Below are 8,580 nucleotides of genomic sequence, written 5' to 3' on the forward strand. Positions count from 1 at the left end.
TAATTGGAAAATCAATGAGAACTGATTATGCAGTTTAGTTACTACCTAAAGTGTTCTAACAGCAGCAGCAGTAATTATTGGATTCACCATAATTTAATTAGACCAACAGTGTTAATACTTTAGAATAGATTTAGGTATAAAGAGTAATACATTTTGTAACTGTTTTAGGTTTTGACTGCTTTTTAAAGTATTTGAATCAGAATCAGCCAGGCTAAATTTTTTCATTGTAGTTCCATTGTTTGCGAGATTAAATTTTAATTAATATTTAAATATTTAAGAAACATTGGTTCTCAAAAATGTGTTTATTGGATTTAACTATGTGAGCAATAAACGAAGTCCAAATAGTAGTGAATGCCCCTCTCCAAGCACAAGAAATCCTTGGGTGGTATAGAATCTTATCCACAAATACGTGGAAAGGATTAGTACTCTGAGTAACCCATGAACGAGAGGATACTTAATGAGCAGCCCTTATGTGATATACATTGGAGAATAAGGCCACCTGAAATCCTTTTAAGAACAAAGTGGAGGAAAGAATGAATGGACATTGGAAAGTGTATGCATCTGTAATCAAACAAGATGATTACGTTTTTATAAAATTGTAAAATTCCAGCCAGAATAATTTTTCCAAAAATCACAAAGGCCCCAAGGAATCTACCCTTAACAAATAGTAAGTTAGCTTGTTTCATGGTTAAGATTGAATGATTCCTGTCCTCGTAACAAAACTCATGATGGTATTCGAACATTTTTCTGTACTTTGGTTTAAAATATTTCTCTCAGAAGGTGCTGGTCCTAATACCTTAGTAGCTACTGTCCATGCTATGGGTCTTGACAGCAGCGACATGTTACATAAAATTGCAGCAGGAAACAAAAAGGGGGACTTGACCTGAAGAGTCAGAAAAGTAGAGATAAGGGCTTAAGAATGAGGGCAGGACACAGTCATATCCATCATTTTATTTGAGCCTGATGACAACGCTATAAGGGTCATTGTTATCCTCATTTTAGAAGAGACAAAACGGGTTCAGAGGGATTGATTTCCCCAAGTTCCCACAGCTGTACCAGAACTGAATCCAGAATTGAATTTCTGGCTTCTGTCTGATGTTCTCTACTCTATACCATTCCATGTGGAAATCGCAGGATTTAGCGTGAGTCTAGACAAATGTTTCTCAATTTCTTTTTTCTTATGGCCTCCCAGGGAGCCTTTTCAGGTATTCTTTTTGCAATGGTTTCCCCCATGAAAATTTAATGCCACAGACATACTGTATATATCTGTTTATGTACCTGAATGTATGTTGTGCTTTATCCATAAAAAGAGAATTTTTCACTCCTCCAAGAACGAGTTTTCTCCTCTTTGGGCCTAATATCGCTCCCTTAGAGAAGGCATGGTCTAGAGAGCCAGTCTTTTTCACCTTGTGGATTTTGGGGGAGAAGGTGATCATTGCTGGTATATTGGTAAGACTCAAGCGCCCACCGGGCAATCCCACTGGATCATACTGCACACCCTAGGTAACACAGTTTAAAATCCTGTAATTTCTTTTGAGAGACAGATTATGAGACACCCATCAGCCTTGGCCATGGACACCTTCACGGACCAACAAGGAAAGACATCTTTCTCTATCTATGGTAGAATTACAAATTCTACTGTGAATTTTTCTTGGTCCAAAGTTAAGCACTCTAGTTCTTTGTTCTAGGACATTTCTATGGGAATTTCATCGTTGGAGTTGCTAACACCAGCTCGTTGCGTTCATTGTATCAGCATTTAGAAGCTGAAATCGTGTTGTGGCAATGAGTCTTACCTTCAGTAAGAAAGCAGACTCTTAAGAGCGGGTGCTTAGAGGCAACGCCATTCTATTGGTCGAGACACCTTGTCCAGGGGTGCGCTGTGAAATGCAGCATCGTACAACGGTTGCCTCGTGACAATGGATCATTAAGAGATCGCAGGGACAAATCATTCACGTGATGCAGTGTCCCAAACTGGGAACTGGCAACGACGAGGTATACTGAGATTTTAGGAATTACAAAGAACAGACACCATCATGGTCATGGAAAGAAACAAATCTCAAGGAATCTGAGGACAGGAAACTCAGGGAACACACAATACTGCTTAAAGTCTCTTTAATTCTATCTGCAGCAACTGGCCTGAAATAGATACTAAAAAAATCTTTAGGCGTTTAGTTACTCCCTCTCTCCTTGGAGCTAAACCTGGTTTCGTATCTCTGCTTCTCCTTGTATGTCTGCTCCATTCTCATCCCTTTGTAGACCCGCCTGCTCTGCTTACGAACGACTGCTTCCAGCTCCTAGGCCTCGTGATTGTCCAGGTCCAGAGCCTGCCACAGGCAGCGTTAGTCTCTGGGCCCCTTAGTTCATCCGTCGAAGGCATGTGGCAGAGGTCACAGACTGCTGACCAGCCAGGGGGCTGCCTGCCTTTGGGTAAGTGACTGTCCCTGGCTATCCCAGGAGCTCATGGGAGGCAGCACCACCTGAACTGTCAGAGTAGAGCAGGGCAGGGTATCAGAAATGACCTGCTTCTATTATCAGCACAGCTGAGGTCACCAAAAGCGCAAGTGCTTTGCAGCTAGTTAGAGCCGAGAGCTGAGTTCCCCACACGTTTGCAAAAGGCATGTGGCTCTTGGTGACAGTCAGTGCTGCTGGGTCAGAGTCATTCCAGCATCTAGGTTTCTCGTTGCCCGTGACAGTCTCGCGGCTCTTCATCTCAAGTCCTGTGTTGTTCTCTCACAATGTAGTCTGGATACGTGACAGACAGCTGAACGGAAGACCTTTACCTCTGGACAGTACAAGTGTGGGGTGTGCGGTGGCCATGGGCGGATCAGGCATTGTGCCGGGTGCCGCTCCTTAGGCTGTCACACCAAGCCCTGGCAGTCCTGCTTGCTGCGTGGACCTGTGGGGAAAGCGTGAGTGCACGTGTGCAGAGCATCCTCCTTTCCTGTCTCGCTGCTGACCTTGCCTCCAGACCAAGGGGGTGCGGCTCCCAGAGAAATACGTGAAGGAATGGGGTCAGTTCTGATTTGGCTTAAATGACAAACGGAATTACTTTTCGTTCATAAAGGTCCTTCCGGGGTTCTGTTGTTTGTTGTGTACAGTGAACTTCAGGCTTATGAAACGTGGCTGAGAATTCCTTTCATGTATGTTCTAGAATAGTGCTTCTTGAACCACCCGTGGTGAAGAACGAGTTTTGTTTTGTGTTTTAGTTTCAATCTGTTACGGACTGACGTGTGGTTTTCCAGTTCACACTGCACGTTGAGCTGCCATGCAGGTCCCCAGCCTCCAAACTCTGCTGAATGTGCTCGAAGGCCAGGATGATGTCCACTTACTGTGAACATTTCCAAACTCATACTTTCAATCCCAGTACTTAGCTCGACGCGGACCGGTAACCAGCAGTTTGCGGGCTGACACCAGTCTGTGGACCACGCTTTAAACATCGCTGTTCTCTGACTTTGTGTGTATGGGTTCTGAAATCAGGTGATTTGAAGCAGTCACATCGTTGGCCACCATATTCTCATCTGTGCTAATTCTGAGCTTGTCTGGATAACACTTTGGAAACTTATCTTATGCCATGAGATTGAATGAAGTCAAGTGCTTGCTAAGAGCTGAGTATCTGCCTTGGTCGCTTATGATTCTTCCACAGCATGAGGAAATTGAGAATAAATATGGCCTGTGGCACCCAGGGTGATATGTTAATGTAACAAAATTCTTCTAGCTACTGAGAATGTCAGTAAAGTTCTGGGGTCCAATTCTGAAAGCACACCTTGAATTTTTGTCCTGTCTATCTGTATGCAGAGAAATGTTTATGTTTTCAAGCCTTTAGTGTAGAGGTATATAGAACTTGGAAGTAAAACAGAAAGAGAGATTAAAATGAAAGTTCCCATGACTTCTTGTCTCCAGATGCCCTGCTGATAGACCGGATGTGACAGACTAGCAGCTAGTCAGGAGGGCTGTGCCTTTTCCTGTGAAACCTGGAAATGCAGAAGTGGAGGCACCTGTCTGGCCCAGACCCTGACTAAGGTTGTCTGCCACTGTAGACAGGGTTATACAGGAAGGTGGGGTAAGGCTGCCAGGTCGGAGCAGAAAGATCTCGAGGACGCAGCTTTGACTCCATCGTGGCGATCAGCATGTGCCTGTTCCTTGTATTAGGTAAAGAAGATCTACGTTCAGTTACCCATTCAGCTGGGAATTATTTATGGGTAATACAAAGACAGATGTTTGCAATGTGAATGCTGCCTTGTAAGAGCTTTAAATACGTTGCTTGGTTGTAAAGCCTAGAACATAGCAGTGAATCACGAGTTTTAGGAGCAGTTTAGTAATGCTATAGGTCAGAGAAAGGAGATAGAGGTTCGCAGCTCTGGTTTATAGTGACGCATTTGCCTGTATGTGAACTGTAGGTGCTACATGTTCGATAACATGTCTTATTTAGTTGGCGAATATTTATTGGGTGCCTGTTATGTACCAGGAACTGTACTAGGTAAACAATGCAACCGCTAACCTGCTCCTTCCCACTCTACCCTTGAGAGCTTAGAGTCTAGCAGGGATATTGGACTGTTAAGCAATTGCAAGGAGGTGAGATGAATGCCAGGATGTGGATGTGCAGTGCTGTGGCAGCACGGAACAGGACTCAGAGAAGGCTGCAGAGAAAGTTAATGAAGAGTAAGGAATTTATGTTTGGTAGCTATAGGACTCACTTATTATATCTCTCCAAAGATCTATTTTTGGAAGTCTCTACGAAGATGTGATTCAGTTAGGTGCAGCAGGAAAGCTAGATTACCTCTGAGACTTTCCTGGTGGCACAGTGGTTAAGAATCTGCCTGCCAATGCAGGGGCCACGGGTTCGAGCCCTGGTCCAGGAAGATCCCACATGCCGCAGAGCAACTAAGCCCGTGCGCCACAACTACTGAGCCTGCGCTCTAGAGACAGTGAGCCACAACTATTGAGCCTGCGCGCCACAACTACTGAAGCCCGCGCACCTAGAGCCCGTGCTCCGCGACAAGAGAAGCCACCGCAATGAGAAGCCCGTGCGCTGCAACGAAGAGTAGTCTCCGCTCTCCACAACTAGAGGAAGCCTGCATGCGGCAACGAAGACCCAACGCAGCCAAAAATAAATAAATTTATTTTAAAAAAAAAAGACTAGATTACCTCCAATCACCAGCCTCATGTTATATTCCTTCTTCCACACTGCGAAGTATCAGAGGTGAGCTAGGTATGAATACCACTCCCAAAAGGCCACAAGATGGCAGTGTAACTATTAGCAAAATACTTGAATAGTTTAAATTACACATTCATAATTGAATTGTATTCCATTGGCTTTTTAAAAAAAATTCAAATAAATGAACTGCATTTAAATTTATTTATATGTATGTGATTCTCAGAGGCCCTTTATGAAAAGAATCTTTAGGGTACACAATAGTAATAATATCTCTATTCATTTTTTTTTTTTCATTATAACTATTTTCCTGTAGTAGTCAGTGGGGGAGGCCAGATTTCAGAAGGCAAGAATTTATGACTTACTGGAAGAACAAGAATGCTGGGAGGATATAAGAGAAAATATTTTAAACTCTCATGAAGTCTTCTTATAACATGAAGGCGTCATGAGGAGACTATGACCAGCTACTGCTGTTTATTATGAGCATAAAACAGAAACTCCTACTTGAATAATTGTTGAGCATATACAGAATATGGACCTTGCAAGATACTCCGTGACACATAACCAACATTGTAAAAGTGTTTGCTAGAATTCCACTTATTCTTATGATATTACTAAATCTGGTACCATCTCTTTTGTGAAGTTTTCCTTGACCTAAAGTTACACACTCCATTGCCTTTCAGGTCCTGTGTCAGCCTTCAGGCCATTAATAATTACTACAAGCTTCCCTTCCCGTCTTCCTTTTCCTTCCCCTATTCCTCCTCCAAGGCGAGATGTCAGCACCCAACATCCAAGCAGTTGGGGCAAAGTGAGGAGTTGTTGTTGCACAGCGACTTGCCTAGCGTTAGGGCTTGTCCTGAAGGCAGCCAGGGTCATTGGGTTGTAGGACTTTCACTTTTAAAGCTGGGACAGTCCTGGCCAAACCAGGATGAGCTGGTCACCCTACTGGTGTCTAAGGAAGCAGGGTGGTCCGAGAAGATGTTGTGGAGAGAGGATGATGGAGGAAGTGTAGTAAAATATTAACAATTGAGACATATGGGTGAAAGGGTTGTGAGAGTTCTTGCAACTTTTCTGCAGGTTTACAACTATTTAAAAAACAAACAAATAAACAAACAGCAAAGTATCTTCTTTTTGGGCATGCTGTGTGGCTGTGGGATCTTAGTTCCCTGACCAGGGATTGAACACTGAGCCCCCAGCAGTGAAAGCGCCGAGCCTTAACCACTGGAGTGCCAGGGAAGTGCCACAAGGCATCTTCCTGATGAAGTAGAATGGTGAGTTTGGCTTCTGGTATTCAATAAAATGGAGACTCAAATCCCTATTTTACTACTAACTAGGTGTGTGATACTGGGTAATCACTTAATTCCTTTGAAACTCAATTTCCTCATCTATAAAATGGGCACACTTAATAGTACCTACCTATTGTAGGACTGTAATGAGGCTTAAATGAGATGGTATATGTAAAATACTTGGCACAGTGCCTTGTTCATAAATGATCAATACTATATTAGCTATTTTTTTTTTTTTTTTTTTTTTTTTTTTTGCGGTACGCGGGCCTCTCACTATTGTGGCCTCTCCCGTTGCGGAGCACAGGCTCTGGACGCGCAGGTTCAGCGGCCATGGCTTACGGGCCCAGCCGCTCCGCGGCATGTGGGATCTTCCCGGACCGGGGCATGAACCCATGTCCCCTGCATCGACAGGCGGACTCTCAACCACTGCGCCACCAGGGAAGCCCGAGCTATTATTTTTTATTATATATTTCAGGTGTACAGAATTATTATTCATCATCTGTATATACTACAGAGTGACCACCACCACAAGTCTAGCTACCATCCATCACCATACAGTTGACCCCCTTCACCCTTTTTTTGCGGGGGGGGCTGCGTTGGGTCTTCGTTGCTGCATGCGGGCTTTCTCTAGTTGCTGCGAGTGTTGGCTACTCTTCATTGCGGTGTGCGGCTTCTCATTGCGGTGGCTTCTCTTGTTGCGGAGCACGGGCTTTAGGCGCTCAGGCTTCCATAGTTGCAGCGTGTGGGCTCAGTAGTTGCAGCACGCAGGCCCTAGAGCTCACGGGCTTCAGTAGTTGTGGCACGCAGGCTCAGTAGTTGTGGCTTGTGGGCTCTACAACGCAGGCTTAGTAGTTGTGGCGCATGGGCTTGGTTGCTTCACGGCATGTGGGATCTTCCCCGACCAGGGATCGAACCAGTGTCCCCTGCATTGGCAGGTGGATTCTTAACCACTGCGCCAGCAGGGAAGTCCCCCCCTTCACCCATTTTGCCCACCTCTCAGCCACCTTCCCCTTTGGTAACCACTAATCTGTTCTCAGTACTTATGTTTTTGTTTAATTTTGTTTGTTCATTTGTTTCATTTTGTCTCAGATTTCACATTTGAGCGTATGGCATTTGTCTATCTCTGTCTGACTTATTTCATTTAGCATAATATCCTGCAAGTCCATTCATGTTGTTGCAAATGGTAGGATTTCATTCTTTTTTATGGATGAGTAGTATTCCATTATATATATAATCTTATTCATCCATTCATTTATCAATGGACACTTGCAGGTTGTTTCCATGTCTTGGCTATTGTAAATAATGCTGCAATGAACATAAGGGTGCATATATCTTTTTGAGTTAGTATTTTCATGTTCTTTGGATAAATACCCAGAAGTAGAGTAGCTGGATCATATAGTAGTTCTACTCTCTTTTTTTTTTTTTTTTTGGTCCACGCTGTGTGACATGCAGGATCTTAGTTCCTCAACCAGGGATTGAACCCGTGCCCCCTGCATTGGGAGCTCAGAGGCTTAACCACTGGACTACCAAGGAAGTCCTTGATAGTTCTATTCTTAATTTTTTGAGAAATCTCCATACTGTTTTCCGCAGTGGTTGCACCCAATTTTCGGTCTCACCACCAGTGTACAAGTGTATATGAACTATTATTTTTAATGCAGAAATGGGTTATATTTCCTTCTGCCACATTTAGGAGCAGCAAATGATTCTACATGGGTAGAATTGTCAGAGTTTAAAGGAGTAGGTTAGTTAAACAGATGTTAAGAAAGAAAATAGAAATAGCCCATGAAGATGAACTATGATTTCAGAAACCTAGAACAATGACTTAGCTCACTTTTAAAAATTATCGTTAGTGCTTATGAATTGCAGTGAAGGAATTTATGCTTAAGTATAATTCCTCTGGCATGTAATTTTATTTGTGAGGAATAAGATTCTAATGTAAAACAGCTCATCTTTAGAAACAAAAAACACAGCACATATAGATACTGAAAATGTCATCAGGCAGTGGGCCATGACAGAAAGACTGTCATTTTTTGGTACTGCAGAAGATTGCTTCTCTTTCTGTTTTTTAACATGGTGAAGTATTTCCAAGAAAAGTTTCAGTTGGAACATTTAAATCAATTTAAATACAGCATACGGCCTAAT

This window comes from Aethalodelphis obliquidens, unplaced genomic scaffold, assembly GCF_003676395.1.
Source record: "Aethalodelphis obliquidens isolate GAN/ISIS:26980383/991018 unplaced genomic scaffold, ASM367639v1 scaffold39, whole genome shotgun sequence".
NCBI classification, from domain to species: Eukaryota; Metazoa; Chordata; class Mammalia; order Artiodactyla; family Delphinidae; genus Aethalodelphis; species Aethalodelphis obliquidens.